This window comes from Acomys russatus, chromosome 13, assembly GCF_903995435.1.
Source record: "Acomys russatus chromosome 13, mAcoRus1.1, whole genome shotgun sequence".
Lineage (NCBI taxonomy): Eukaryota > Metazoa > Chordata > Mammalia > Rodentia > Muridae > Acomys > Acomys russatus.
The window spans coordinates 289,593-303,679 of NC_067149.1; positions in this window are offsets into that span (position 1 = coordinate 289,593).

The window sequence follows — 14,087 nt, forward strand, 5'->3', positions numbered from 1 at the left end:
TGAAGTGACCATCTTAATATCTTTCAATTAATTTTGGCTGGAAGTCTATTTTATTAGATATTAAAATGGCTACACCAGCTTGCTTCTTGTGTCCATTTGCTTGGAATACCTTTTTCCAGCCTTTTACCCTGAGGTAATGTCTGTCCTTATAGCTGAGATGTGTTTCTTGAATGCAGAATATTGGGCCTTGTTTATGCATCCATTTAGTCTGTGCTGTTTTATTGGAAAATTGAGACCATTGATATTGAGGGATATTAATGACAAGTGATTGTTAAGTCTCTTGTTTTGGATGTTGGTTGTTTTGGATGTTGGAGTGTTTGTGTGGTTATGTTTTTGTGACACTGTAGTTATCTATTTCCTGTGTAATTTTGGTTGTAGCTTGTAACTTTGGGTTGGAGGTTTCCTTCTAGTAACTTCTATGAGGCCGGATTTGTGGACAGGTACTGCTTGCATTTGTTTTTATCACGGAATAGCTTGTTTTCTCCATCAATGGTTATTGATAGTTTCTCTCGGTATAGTAGTCTGGCCTGGCATCTGTGGTCTCTTAGGGCTTGCAGGACCTCTGTCCAGGCCATTCTGGCTTTTATGGTCTCTGCTGAGAAGTTGGGTGTAATTCTGATAGGTTTGCCATTTATGTTACTTGGCCTTTTTCTCTTGCCACTTTTAATATTTTTTCTTTGTTCTGTATATTTTGTGTTTTTATTATTATGTGGCAGGAAGAATTTTCTTTTCTGCTCTATTGTATTTGGTGTTCTGTAGGCCTCTTGTATGTTTATATGCATCTCCTTCTTTAATTTGGGGGAAATTTTCTTCTATGATTTTGTGGAAGATATTTTCTGGCCGTTGGAGTCAGGCATCTTTTCTTTCCTCAATGCCTATTATGCTCAGGTTTCATCTTTTCATGCTGTCCTTGATTTCTTAAGTGTCAGGAATTTTTCAGATTTAGCATTTTCTTTGATGGTTGCTTCAAGTTCTATGATTGTGTCTTCTAGTCCCTGAGATTTGTTCCTCCACTTCTTGGATTCTGCTAGAGAAGCTCATCTCTGTGTTTCTTGCTTTCTTCTCTAAGGTCTCTCATTCTTGTTTTTCTTCTGTCTGTGCCTTTATCATTGTTTCTATTTTCATCTTCAGATCTTTAACTGTTTTATTGATTTCCTTCATGTGTTTGTATTTTCCTGAATTTCTTCCAGTGCCTCTCTATAGGCCTCTTTTATGTCTTCAACCTGTTTGGTTGCATCTTCTTGTATATGTTTACAGATTTTGTTTCTTCCATTATCATCATCATTACTAAAGATTTGAAGTCACTTTCTTGTATATTGATTGTTTGAATTCTCAGGGTTGCTTTTTTGGGGGGATAGCTGGCTCTGGTGATGCCAAGTTGTTTTGTTTTTTGTTGTTTGTAGTCTTACACTGTTTCTTTAGTCATCTTGCTATCTCTGATGTTGGGTGGTAGCTTCTGGTGTCCTTCACTGTCATTGAGAGTCGGTAGTTGATGAGTGATTATAGGCCACGTGCCCTTGCCTGTGGGGATCAGAGGGCTCTTCTCTGGATCTGGCAGGTGACTGGGTTTCCACTGCAGGATACTTTGCTCTACACCTTAAGCTCCAGACTGGGTCAGCAGAGGTAGGCTTCTCTCTAATCCCGTTCATGCTACTGAGGCAATTCAGACCAGCTGTGTATGGGGTGCTGTTTAATTTTCTGTCCTGACCCCTCAGGCAGTCCAGCCTCTCCCAAGAGCATGGGAGACCCCTCCAGGCTGTGGGGACTGGCCAGGCTGGATTTTATCTGCCAGTTGTGCAGGCCCAGACCACTGTGGTGGGTAGATAGGTTCCCACCCGGACCTGTTTCAGACAGCAGGATTGTGGCAGTTTAGTCCCACTGAGTTGTGACAGCAGTTTAAAAGCCTCGTCCAGACCCTCAGGGCTGTCCAGCTTCTCCCAATAGCGTGGGAGTCCCTGCTGGGCTGTGGGGACTGGCCAAGCCAGGTTCTATCAGCCCAATTTGTAGGCTCAGTCTGCCGTGACCAGCAGCCTGGCTCTGGTCTGGTCCTGTTCAGCATAATTTGTTTTTTTTTCCAGATAGGGTTTCTCTGTGTAACCTCACCTGTACTGAAATTCAATCTGTAGACCAGACTGGCCTCAAACTCAGAGATCTGCCTGCCTCTGTCTCCCAAGTGCTGGAATTAAAGGCATGTGCCACCATCACCTGGCTATTTTAATTAATTAATTGTGGGGGTGTGCATGTGCCATGATGCCTTTGTGAAGGTCAGGGAGCCACATCAGAACATTGTCTTTTTATCCCATGTAGATCCCTGGGATGGAGGGTAGGTCCTTGGATTTGGTGGTGAGCATTTTTCACATTGAGCCATCTCCCTGGCTCCCATCTCTGTAGTTTTATTAGCTTTTATATTTAAGTGTTTTACCTTTTTTGTATATGCTACAAAGCTACATTTCTCAGTCTTCTTTGACCCATTTTGAGTTAGCTTTTTGTATATGGTGTATGTGAGGTAAGAACTTGAATCAGTTTGTTTGTGTATGGAGCTATCCAGACTATTAGTGTTTCTCCCATTAACTAGCCTTGGCAGGTCACCTTAGACCTCCACATATTTATTCTTTGTTGGATAAGATGGAGCAGTGTCTTTGTTTGTTTTTGTTTTTCAACACAGAGTTTCTCTGTGTAGCCTTGGCTGTCTTGGACTCACCTTGTAGACTAAGCTGGCCTTGAACTCACAATGGCCTGCCTCTCTTTGCCTCCCCAAGTGATGGGATTACAGATGTGTGCTCTGCACACAGGTATGGAGCAGTTTCTTATGTCTGGCATTATGCAATTATAATTGTGAATTAAAGGAAAATTATAAAAAATTTGAAGCGTTTTCCAATTTAAAAGGCTAAGTTGACAACACAACAAACTTTCCTAGGGCAATATATATATATTTTATTTCAGGTAGGGGAGTTAACTGTGGTAGTTCTGTAAGAGAGACCCCACTTACTCCTGAGGTGGATCTAACCTACTCTAAAACACTGTTCTTTGATTACTTCAAACCAAAAATAGCTTCTGAAAGCTGGACTTATTTTGGTTGAACTCAACCTCATATGGTGACAAATAGCTCACAGATGCCAAGTAAAGTTGTCACATAACCTAAAGATCCTCAGAACTTAGGCTCAGCATGGTGGTGTGTGCCTTTAATTTTTTTTATTTATTAAAAAAAATTTTAATGATGGAAATGAAATATACCTAGAAGTGAAGCTTCTGGGAAAACCATTGTTTTTCTCTATCTTGTATCGTTCCTCAAACTTGACCTAGGCATCTCTCCTGGCCTTGCATTTCAGGTCTGGTCTCTTAAGACATCCTTATTGACAACAGTCTTGTCCAAGGGATATCCACAGAGTACCTGGTAGGCATGAGGTGATTGTAGTTATAAACTTTCACAACGGACTTGATCTTTGACCTCTTGGCGATTTTCTTCTTGCCCATGGCAGCTATCACTTTTCGGGGATGGCGGGTCAATTCCAGCCACCAGGGCATGGCTGTCAGGGCGGTCTGAGGTGCCATCATCGATGTTCTTCACAATGATGGTTTATGTTTGGAGTAGTGTCCAGCCAGGACCAGCACCACTTTCCCGCTTTCATAGACTTGCCCATTTCGACAGCAAGCAACCAGCATCCAACAGAAAGGAAAGAAGGACTGGTGTGTGCCTTTAATTCCATAGTCGCACTATGTAGCCTTGGATGCTTTGGAACTCCTTAGGTAGACCAGGCTGGACTTGAACTCATAGGGCTCCTTCCCCTGTCTCTGCCTCCCAGTACTGAGGTCAAAGCTGTTTGGGCACCACACCCAGCTTAAAAACAAAATAATTTATTGGTCAAGGGTCTCACCAGTGAGTGTGTAGTGTATGTCTTTGGCTTCACTTCCGGGTATACAGAATAACAAGGTTAATCCTTCCTAAGATTAAAAAGAAGTGGCAGAGGCCTAGGAAGATAACTCATTGGTTTAAAATAATTCCTGAGCAAGCATGAGAAGCTAAGGATCTGGGATATTACAGCACTCGTGCCAGTGCTGGTTGATGTGGCAGGCCACTCGTGCCAGTGCTGGTTGATGTGGCAGGCCACCTGTAACTTTAGCCCTGGGAAGGCAGATAGAGTTCTCTGAAACAAGATGGCTAGCTAGTCCACATATGTAAGTTCATGGTTAATTGAGAGACCCCCCCACCTCAATGAACAACAAGACAGAGAGAAATGGAGAAAAGCTCCTTATGTCACGTTGGGCTTCTATCTGCATCTGTATACATGTGCAAGTGAGCCAGAGCACACCTGTGCACCCCATTCACATGTAGGCATGCACATCACACACACATACACATGAAGAAGAAGGGAAAAAGGAGAAGAGAAAGATTGTATCCTGTCAAGTGCAGCAACTTAGCAGGGCCAGCAGACAGGAGCTGGCACACCTCACACATGACTTTGTCCCTCCTACTGAGCTCACAATCTGATTCAGTCTTGAACACTAGGCAGACAGACCAACCTCTGCATCAAAGTGGAGGGGGGAAAAAAGTAAAGAAAGAAAAGAGGGTGATTTGTCTAACCTTTGCCTGGTGAAAACGACACCCCAGAATAATGTTGTTATGAGATTGCCAAGGTGTCTGATATACAAACCCTATGTGAGTGCACATGTATTAAAACCTGAAGGTTTTGCCAGGCATGGTGGTGCATGCCTTTAATCCCAGTACTCGGGAGGCAGAGGCAGGCGGATCGCTGTGAGTTCGAGGCCAGCCTGGTCTACAAAGTGAGTCCAGGACAAGAAAGGCTATACAGAGAAACCCTGTCTTGAAACCCTCCCCCAAAAAAAGGCTTAAAGAAAGAACTGACTTTTACAAGTTATCTTCTGACCTCTATATAAAACCATGGCATGTGTGTGCATACTCAGGAAGAAAGAGAGAAAGAAAGAAGGGAAGAAAGAAAGGAAGAAAGAAAGAAAGATGAAAAGATGAAAGAGAGGAAGAAGAAGGGCATAAAAAATTGGACAAATGGCAGATGTGGGGCGTGGTGTATATTAAGGATAGAAAAGTTAATCTGTTATTGTGGCATAGTAGAGTTAAGTTGGCACATTTGTAGAAAATTGTAATCTGAGACATACTTTTTTTTTTTATACAAATGACAGTTTTTGGTGTTCTGTTTAAATTTTAGCCACAGTTTTGTGAAGTTAGGAAGAATTTAACTAATGAAAAAATTATGAGTGTTTCAGAGAGAAGGCAAGAATATAAGCAGAAAAAGAAATGGCCAGAGTCAGATAGCTTGGACTCAAACAGTACTTAAGTACCATTAGGCTCTTACAAAACCTGCTTTAGCTCTAACATGAGAGGCTGAATGCCCAAGTTCCTGGATATTCCACATTACTTTAGAGCACTATCTACTACCTAGGCTAGAAGAGCTAAGCGTGCTTGCCTATCATCATCCCTAAGGAAAAGCAGTATTATGCCCCTTGTGCAATATTTCAACAAATATTCCTTGCAGGCTTACTATTTTAAAAAACCTAAATAAATATAAAAACTTTTGGGTTTTTGTTGTTTTATTTTTGGTTTTGGTTTTTGGTTTTGGTTTTTCGAGACAGGGTTTCTCTGTGTAGCCTTGACTGTCCTGCACTCGCTTTGTAGACCAGGCTGGCCTCGAACTCACAGCAATCCACCTGCCTCTGCCTCCAAAGTGCTGGGATTAAAGGCGTGTGCCACCACACCCGGCCTGCTAAGCTATCTTAATGACCTCTATTTAGTTAGTTTTTACTTAAACTGGCTTAAAGTAGGAATTTCAGAATTTGAATTTCCAAGTTTAAGTGAGTAATTTTTCAGATTTGTTCATAATAAAGATATACTATCTTTATTAAAGACCACTTAGTTTGGCTTGTGGTTTTGTTCTTGTTGATTTTTGGGGTGTATGTGTGTGTGTGTATGTGTGTGTGTTTGAGTATGTGTGTATGTGTGTGCGTATGTGTATGTATATGTGTATACATGTGTGTGTATATATGTGTATAAACATGTATGTGTGTGAGTGTGTATGTGTGTGGTATTTACTTATGTGCTAATGTATTCTCTTTTTTCTCTCTCTCTTTCTGCTTTTCCTCCTTTCTTTCCCCTTTCCTTTCCTCCTTCTTTCTTTCTTTCTTCCTTCCTTTTTTTTTTTTTTTAAAGATTTATTTATTATTTATACAGTACGTATAACTGCATAACAGAAGATGGTTGTGAACAAACATGTGGTTGCTGGGATTTGAACTCAGGACCTTTGGAAGAACAGACAGTGCTCTTAACCTCTGAGCCATCTCTCCAGCCCCCCTTTTTTGTTTTTTTGGAGACAGAATTTTCTTAGGTAGCTCAAGGCTGGCCTGGAACTTGTTATGTATGTCAGGATGGCCTCTAACCCAAGATCCTCCTTCCTCAGACTTGGAGTACACAACATGCCCAGAGGCTATTTATTAATATTAATTGATTTATTTGGGGGACATGTATGCTGGCATGGTATGAGTGTAAAGAACCTTGGTTGCTGTTGGAGAGGATTCTCTCTTTCTTCCATGTGGGTCCTGGGAATTAAATTCAGATAGACAGGCTTAATGACATTTACCTGCTGAGTTATCTCTCTGTCATCCCTGCTTTTAAAGAGCATGTGTCTAAGGCCAGGCATCGAGGCATGGAGGACTGCTGCAAGCTCAGGGCCAGCCTGGACTATATGTCAAGTACCTCACCAGCCATTGTAAGACTCTGGAAGGAAGGAAAGAATGAAAGAAAAAAAGAAAGAAAAAGAAAGAGAAAGGAAGGAAGGAAGAAGGAAAGAAGAAAGAAAGAAAGAAAAGCAAAACATACAATGAAAAGAATATTTGGGGGCTTATGAAGACTGAAGCACCAACCAAGGCCTATGCATGGACTGGACCTAGGCCCCTACACAGATGGAGCCAATGGGCAGCTCAGTCTCCATGTGGGTCCCCTAGTAAGGGAGGCAGGGGATGTCTCTGACGAGGACTCCGTTGCCTGCTTTTCAAGCATTTTCCCTGATGCAACTTGATATGTTGGGGGTGGGTTGGTGGGGTTGGGGGGTCCCCTTTTCTGATGAGTTGGGAAGGGGGAATAGGGGGAAAAGGGAGGGAGGGTGGGACTGGGAAGAAGGGAGGGAAGTGGCTATGATCAAGATGTAAAGCGAATAAATAAAAATTTAAAAAACGAATGCTCATTTATCACATCACACAACAAGATAGCCAAAGATTTCCCCTCTCTGATGCTCTCTGAAATCTTCTTCCATACAGATGTTTTCAGCCTCACACTGTTGTCTGCCAAAGAATGGCCAGGGTCCTCAGCCAATGAGGGCAGAAGGCCACACAGCCGTCCGTAGCCATAATGACCAGAGTGACATCACCCACGGCTCTGAACGGTGTGGAGGTCACCTTGAGCATCCTCGGTCTCTGGGCAGGAGCTGTTGGACAGGCCTGTCACGCTTCTGCAGGCTGCAGTCTGCCCAGGGTGGCAGTGATGGGAAGTGCCAGCTAGCACGGAATGAGGGAGAGCCCAGGTGCCAATTACATGGGAGATAAATAGCCATTACCAAGGAGGCCTGACAACTGCAGGAGACCACAACCTAGTCACCAGCAACTGCTTATTTTCCCATTGATCCTTAGTGGGATGGGGCTGTGCCTTCTGCAGCTCCCCAAATAACAGACTCGCAAAGCCTGGTGCTAAGAGGTGGCATCTGGAGAGAATCCGCTTGGGTCTTCCTGTCTGTTTCATCTTAAGGCCTGCCAGGAGAAGAGATAATTATGGGTCTGAGGTGGTGTTCAATCGCAGACAATGGGAGGATCAACGCCTCTCTGCAATCAGAGGAAAATGTGAAAGGTTTCAGTTTAGAAGGATACCAGCATTTCCCACAGGTTTCACTTGGATGAAAAAGAAAGAGAGAAACTGGGAAGGAAGGAAGGAAGGAAGGAAGAAGGAAGGAAGGAAGGAGGAAGAAGGAAGGAAGGAAGAAGGAAGGAAGGAAAGAGGGAGGGAAGGAAGGAAGGAAAGAAGCTAGAAGCTTTATTTACAGAGGTAGTTGATTCGGACAGTGCTAAATAGACGGTTATTTCTTTCCACTCACCCTTTTCTACCTGAGGTATCATAGGGCAGCAATCCATCCTTCATGGTCATAGTAAGACACAGCTTCAGACTTTTGGGTAAGGCAACTCATCTTAGAATGAAATGATAAGGGATTAGAATTAGCTTTGTGCACATCTCTCTCCTCTCCATGTTTGCTAGTGTCGACCTTAAGCAGGGCCATGTTTTGATGAGAAAGGTTCTATAAGGCACTTGTTAGCTGGAATTTCCCCATCCTGCTCCCAAACAGGGAAAATTGTGGTCAAAGGTAGAATGGTACCAGGAGGGGCTGAAAACTCAATAGCAATGGGGTCCAGAGAGGGTGTTGTTTTGGTTTTTCTTCAAGATTTATTTATTCGTATGTTATGTGGATGGGTGCGTTGCCTGAATGTGCGAATGTGCACTGCATGCATGCATTGCGCGCAGAGGCCGGAACTGGAACTATATGGAGAAGATTGTGAGCCTCCACGTGGATGCTAGGAACTGAACCCAGGACCTCTGAAAGAGCAGCTAGTGCTCTTAATCACTGAGTCAGTCATCTACCCAGCCCCCTTGAATGTCGCTCTTTCAACCACAGAATTTCATACAATAGTGCCAGTGAATTTTTCCCCTTTGAAAAATACTATCTTGGCTTTCGCACATGCTACATTAGGAAATATTACCAGTCCCCTTGCTTCTCTTGTTATTTAAAAAATTTACATTAGGGGGCTGGAGAGATGGCTCAGTGGTTAAGAGCACTGCCTGCTCTTCCATAGGACCCAGGTTCAATTCCCAGCACCCACATGGCAGCTCACAACTGTCTGTAACTCTAAGATCTGACACCCTCACACCAATGCACATAAATTTAAAATTAAATAAAAGTATTTTTAAATTTTACATTAATTTATTTGTGCATATACATTTACTTACAGCCATAGCACATGGGTGGACATCAGAGAACAATGTGAGCCCCTTCTTTCCGCCGTGGAGATTCTGATTATCCAGTTCAGGTGACATGGCTTGTCGTAGCCTTTACCCACTGAACCTTCTCATCAGCCCTGTTACTTTTAAAAAGTAATTATTGAGACTGTGTCTCACTAAATCATCCATATAGGCTTCAAACTTGTGACGCGCCCACCTCTGGCTCCTGAATTTTGGGATTCCTGGCACGTGTCACTGCACCCAATCTTAGTTTTGCTTTTATAACAAACACACATTGATTTTTTTTCCCTCTTTGGTTTTTCGAGACGGGGTTTCTGTGTAGCCTTGATTGTCCTGGACTCGCTTTGTAGACCAGGCTGGCCTCGAACTCACAGAGATCCACCTGCCTCTGCCTCTTGAGTGCTGGGATTAAAAAGACTGTGCCACCATGCCCAGCCACGTCACTTTTATAATCATTTTAAGAAACCAATAAAGATTTGGAGCACTAGGAAGGAAGGACAGGGATGAGAAGCCAGATGAATAAGACCTAGCCAGAAAAGTCCCATTACACCAACTCCTTTTATTTTTTTCAGCTTTATTGAGGCATAATTGTCAAAACTGTATGTGCTTAAGGTATACAAAGGGATGTTTTAATATATGTATACATTGTGAAATGATAACTACATTCAAACTAATTAGTGTGCCTAGCACCCCGTATAGGTGTGTAGGAAGAACAGACCAGTTCTGTCTTAAATGGTTGTTTTTGTTGTTGTCTTTTCTTTCTCTTTTTTCTTTCTTTCTTTCTTTCTTTCTTTCTTTTCTTTCTTTCTTTTTCTTTTCTTTCTTTCTTTCTTTTCTTTCTTTTCTTTCTTTCTTTTTCTTTTCTTTCTTTCTTTCTTCTTTTTTCTTGCTTCTTCTTTCCATTCATGTAGAGACTCATATAGTGCAGGCCTGCCTCAAGCTTGCTATATGGTTGAAGCTGGCTTTGAACTTTTGAGTTTCTGGCCTCCACTCCTTGATATCTGCTGTGATTACAGATATGTACTACCATGTCCACTCACTGAGCGCTGGGGATTAAACCCAGGGCTTCATTAGGCAAGCCTCTGCCTGCTGAGCCATCCGATTCGGGCCCTTTAACAGATAGTTAGGCAATAGCTACTTATTATAAAATTTATATGAGAGATGTTTTATGGACATATGGTTTTATTAGAACTGGATGTCATAGGACAGGGGTATTTATAATTTAAGAAATTAAGCCAGGCAGGTGTGGTGGTGCATGCCTTTAATCCCAGCACTCAGGAGGCAGATGCAGGTGGATCTCTGTGAGTTCAAGGCCAGCTGGGTCTACAAAGCGAGTCTATTATACAGAAAACCCTGCATTGAAAAACCAAAAACAGAAGAAAGAAAGAAAAGAAAGAAAGAAAGAAGAAGGTATGGTTTTATACCTTTAATTCTAGCTCTTGGAGACAGAAGAAGGCAGATCTTTGTGAGTTTGAGGCCAGCTTGGTCTACACAGTGAGTTTCAGGAGAGCCAGGGCTACATAGAGAGACCCTGTCTCCAAGAAAAAAAAGAAAGAAGAAAGAAAAAAAAAGAGGATTGAAAGAAAGACAGATAGACAGGCAGACAGATAGATGGATGAGTGGGGCTGGAGAGATGACTCAGTGGTAAAGAGCACTGGCTGCTCTTCCAGAGGCCTAGGGTTTGATTCCTGGTATCTATATGGCTTATCACAATCATGCTTAACTCCAGTTCCAGAGGATCTGGTATTCTCCTTTGACCTCCACAGATACCAGGTACACAGTACAGGTGCACACCCATGAAGGAAAAATGTTCATAAACATGAAATTTAAAAAACATATATTTAAAAAAAAAAAAAAAAGAAGGAAGGAAAGAAATTCGAGCTAGGCATGGTGGTGCATGCCTGGAGTTCTAAACACATGGGGACATTTGGAATGATATTGAAAATTCCAGGCTGGCCTGGATCTATAGAGATTTTGTCTCAAATCATGTCCCAAAACAAAGAAGGTGATGGAGTTGTTCATCAAAGTTTGTTTAAAAGATTTTCATTCAGGACAGGCAAGGCTACATAGAGAAACTCTGTCTGAAAAACCAAACCCAAAACAAAAGAACAAGTTATAGGGACCAGCAGTGATGTCAAACACCTTTAATCTCAGCACTCAGGGAGGCAGAGGCAGGTAGATCTCTGAGTTTGAGGCCAGCCTAGTCTACAGATCAAGTTACAGGACAGACAGAGCTACACAGAGACCCTGTACAAGAACAAAGATGACTAAAATTTTGTGAAGCATACTATCTATCTATCTATCCATCATTATGAGACAGTGTTTCTCTATATAGGCCTGGCTGGCCTGGAACTTGCTATGTAGACCAGGCTGGCCTTGAACTTACAGAGATGTGCCTGCACCTGTCTTCCAAGTTCTGGGCTTAAAATTGTGTTCACCACACTTCGCTTATTCCTTATATTAATAAATAAATAAATAAATAAATAAATAAATAAATAAATAATCAATAAATCACATTAGTTTGTGATGTCCATAGCTCTTCACAAAACTCTCTGGGTGTGTGTGTGTGTGTGTGTGTGTGTGTGTGGTGTGTGTGTGTGTGTAGATAGAATAGATAGATAGATAGATAGATAGATAGATAGATAGATAGGATTTGTGAAACAGGTTCTTCAACCCTACAACCCAGCCAACCCACCAAGGGGAAATATTGATATTATACTGGCATAGAAAGGAGTGCAGGGCCTGTAGATATGGCTCGGGAGCTAAGAACGCATTTTGCTCTTGCAAAGGACCAGATTTCAGTTCCTAGCGCCCATGACAGTTAGCTCACACCCACAATCTCCAGCCTCAGGAGACCCAAAGTCCTCTTCTGCCCTCCTCAGGCACCTGCACACACATGTACATACCCTGACACAGATACACATGTATACACGTATTTTTTTAAATTAAGATTAATTAAAAAAAGGAAGCTAGAAAGATGGCCCAACTGTTAAGAGCAACTAGTTGTTCTTCCAGAAGACTTTCTTTCAGTTCTCAGTACCCACAGGATGGCTCACTCCAGTCCCATGGGCATCTGATTCCCTCTTCTGGCCTCCATGGGCTCTGCATGTATGTAGCACATAGCCACCCATACATATAAATTTTAAAAATCAAATTAAAGACGAACGAACTTTAGTGGCTTTAATCCCAGCACTTGGGAGGCAGAGGCGGGGGAGTCTTTTGAGTTTGAGGCCATCTACAGATTGAGTTCTGAGACGGGAAAGTTCTGTCTCAGAAAACAAACAAACAAAACATTAAATTGAATTAAAGAAATTAGTGCCATGTTCATTGACTCTCTGTCCACCCTGACTTAGTAACAGGAATTATTCAGTATCAGGAAGGTTTCTTTCCTGTGTAGTATGAGAACTCAGGATCAGATACCTCCCCTCACCACCTGCCACTCCTACTTCTGACCCCGCCCCTGCCCTTCCGCTAACCACCCCGCCCCCAACCAATGTTCTGCACTGTTTCTTCTCCAAATTATCAGATTATCCGGTGGGCAAAAGGTATTTGGTCCCATCCAGTCCCTCCAGTTTGTGGTAGGACTAATTTGTTAATGGGCTCCAGAGGAAAGCGCTTAATGTTTCTTCTAATTGGATGTGACAGACTGTTTCAGAGCGCTCACTACCCTGGAGACTGGATAATCAGCTCCTGCCCCAGCCCTGGGTCTCGACCAGCACCATCTGCAGTAATGAACTTGGAAGGCTCGCTGTAGGCTGAAGTTGGGGAGCAGTGAAAGAAAGAGAAAGCAAGTTTAGCTCTTGTCAGTGAGTTCAGTGATGGCTTCTGTCAGCCGGACAAAAGGACTTCAGAAAAGCTGGACACAATGGGTGGGACCCAGGATACGAAGCCATGCTGACACCCTCCAAGGCTAACATTTCTAGAAGGACGGGCTCAGCCAAGCTCTCAGCGCCTTGTGAAGTTCTGCAGCTGGGGTCACCCTGACTGTGAGGTCATGGTGCGTCACAGATCTGAAAGTACACGCTTCCAAGTACAGTTTTTGTTTTGCTTGACAGGGTTTTGCTATGCACTCCAGACTACCCTCCAACTCGCAGTAAAGCTCCTGCCTCAGCCTCCCAAGTGCTGGGAATACAAGCATGAGGTTCTCTAGGCCTCTTAAGCTTCATTGAAATCCTCATCACGCAGCCTGGGACAGGGACAGGGACCTGGACAGGGACCACTTTGCATATAATTAACCCTGTGTAGCCTGGGCTGTCCTGGAACTCTCTTTGTAGATCAGGCTGGCCTCAAACTCAAGTGCTGGGATTAAAGGCTTGCACCACCACACCTGGCTTCTCGTTTGCTTTCTAAGGTGAGATGTTAGAACAGAGTTCCAAATCTAAAAGCCAGCCCAAAAATACAGTGTAAAAACTCCTTAAGGGAGAGCTGAAAGAGATGGTGCGGTTAAGAGCCCTGGTCTGGCCAACGGTTAAGAGCACCACATAGTGGTTCACAAGGACAAACAACTCCAGTTCCAGGGGACTTGCAGCCCTTTCCTGACATCCTTGGTCACCAGGCAGGCACTGGTGTGTGTACATACATGAAGGCACAACATTCATATACATAAAAACAAACAAACAAAAGAACCTTTTTAAGGACCAGGGGGTGGCTCAGTGGATGGAGTGCTTGCTGTGCAAGCAAGAGGATCTGGGTTCAATCCGAGCATAGGCATTTCCTGTAATCCCAGTGTGGCTGTGGGGAGGGTGGGGACATTGGGTCTCAGTCAGTCTAGCTGAAAAAGGCAAGCCTATATTCAGTGAAGAGATCTTGTCTCAAAAACTAAGGTAAAACCACATACATACAATATACATACACACTCCAAGCCTTAAAGCAGAGTGTAAACCAGGTATAGTGCTACTTTAATCCTAGCACATGGGAGGCAGAAACAGACAGATCTTTGTGAGTTAGAAGCCAGTCTTATCTACATAGCAAGCTCCAGACCAGCCAAGGCTACATAAAATATCCCCTCTCCTCTCTCTCTTCTCTCTCTCTCTCCTCTCTCTCTCTCCTCCTCTCCTCC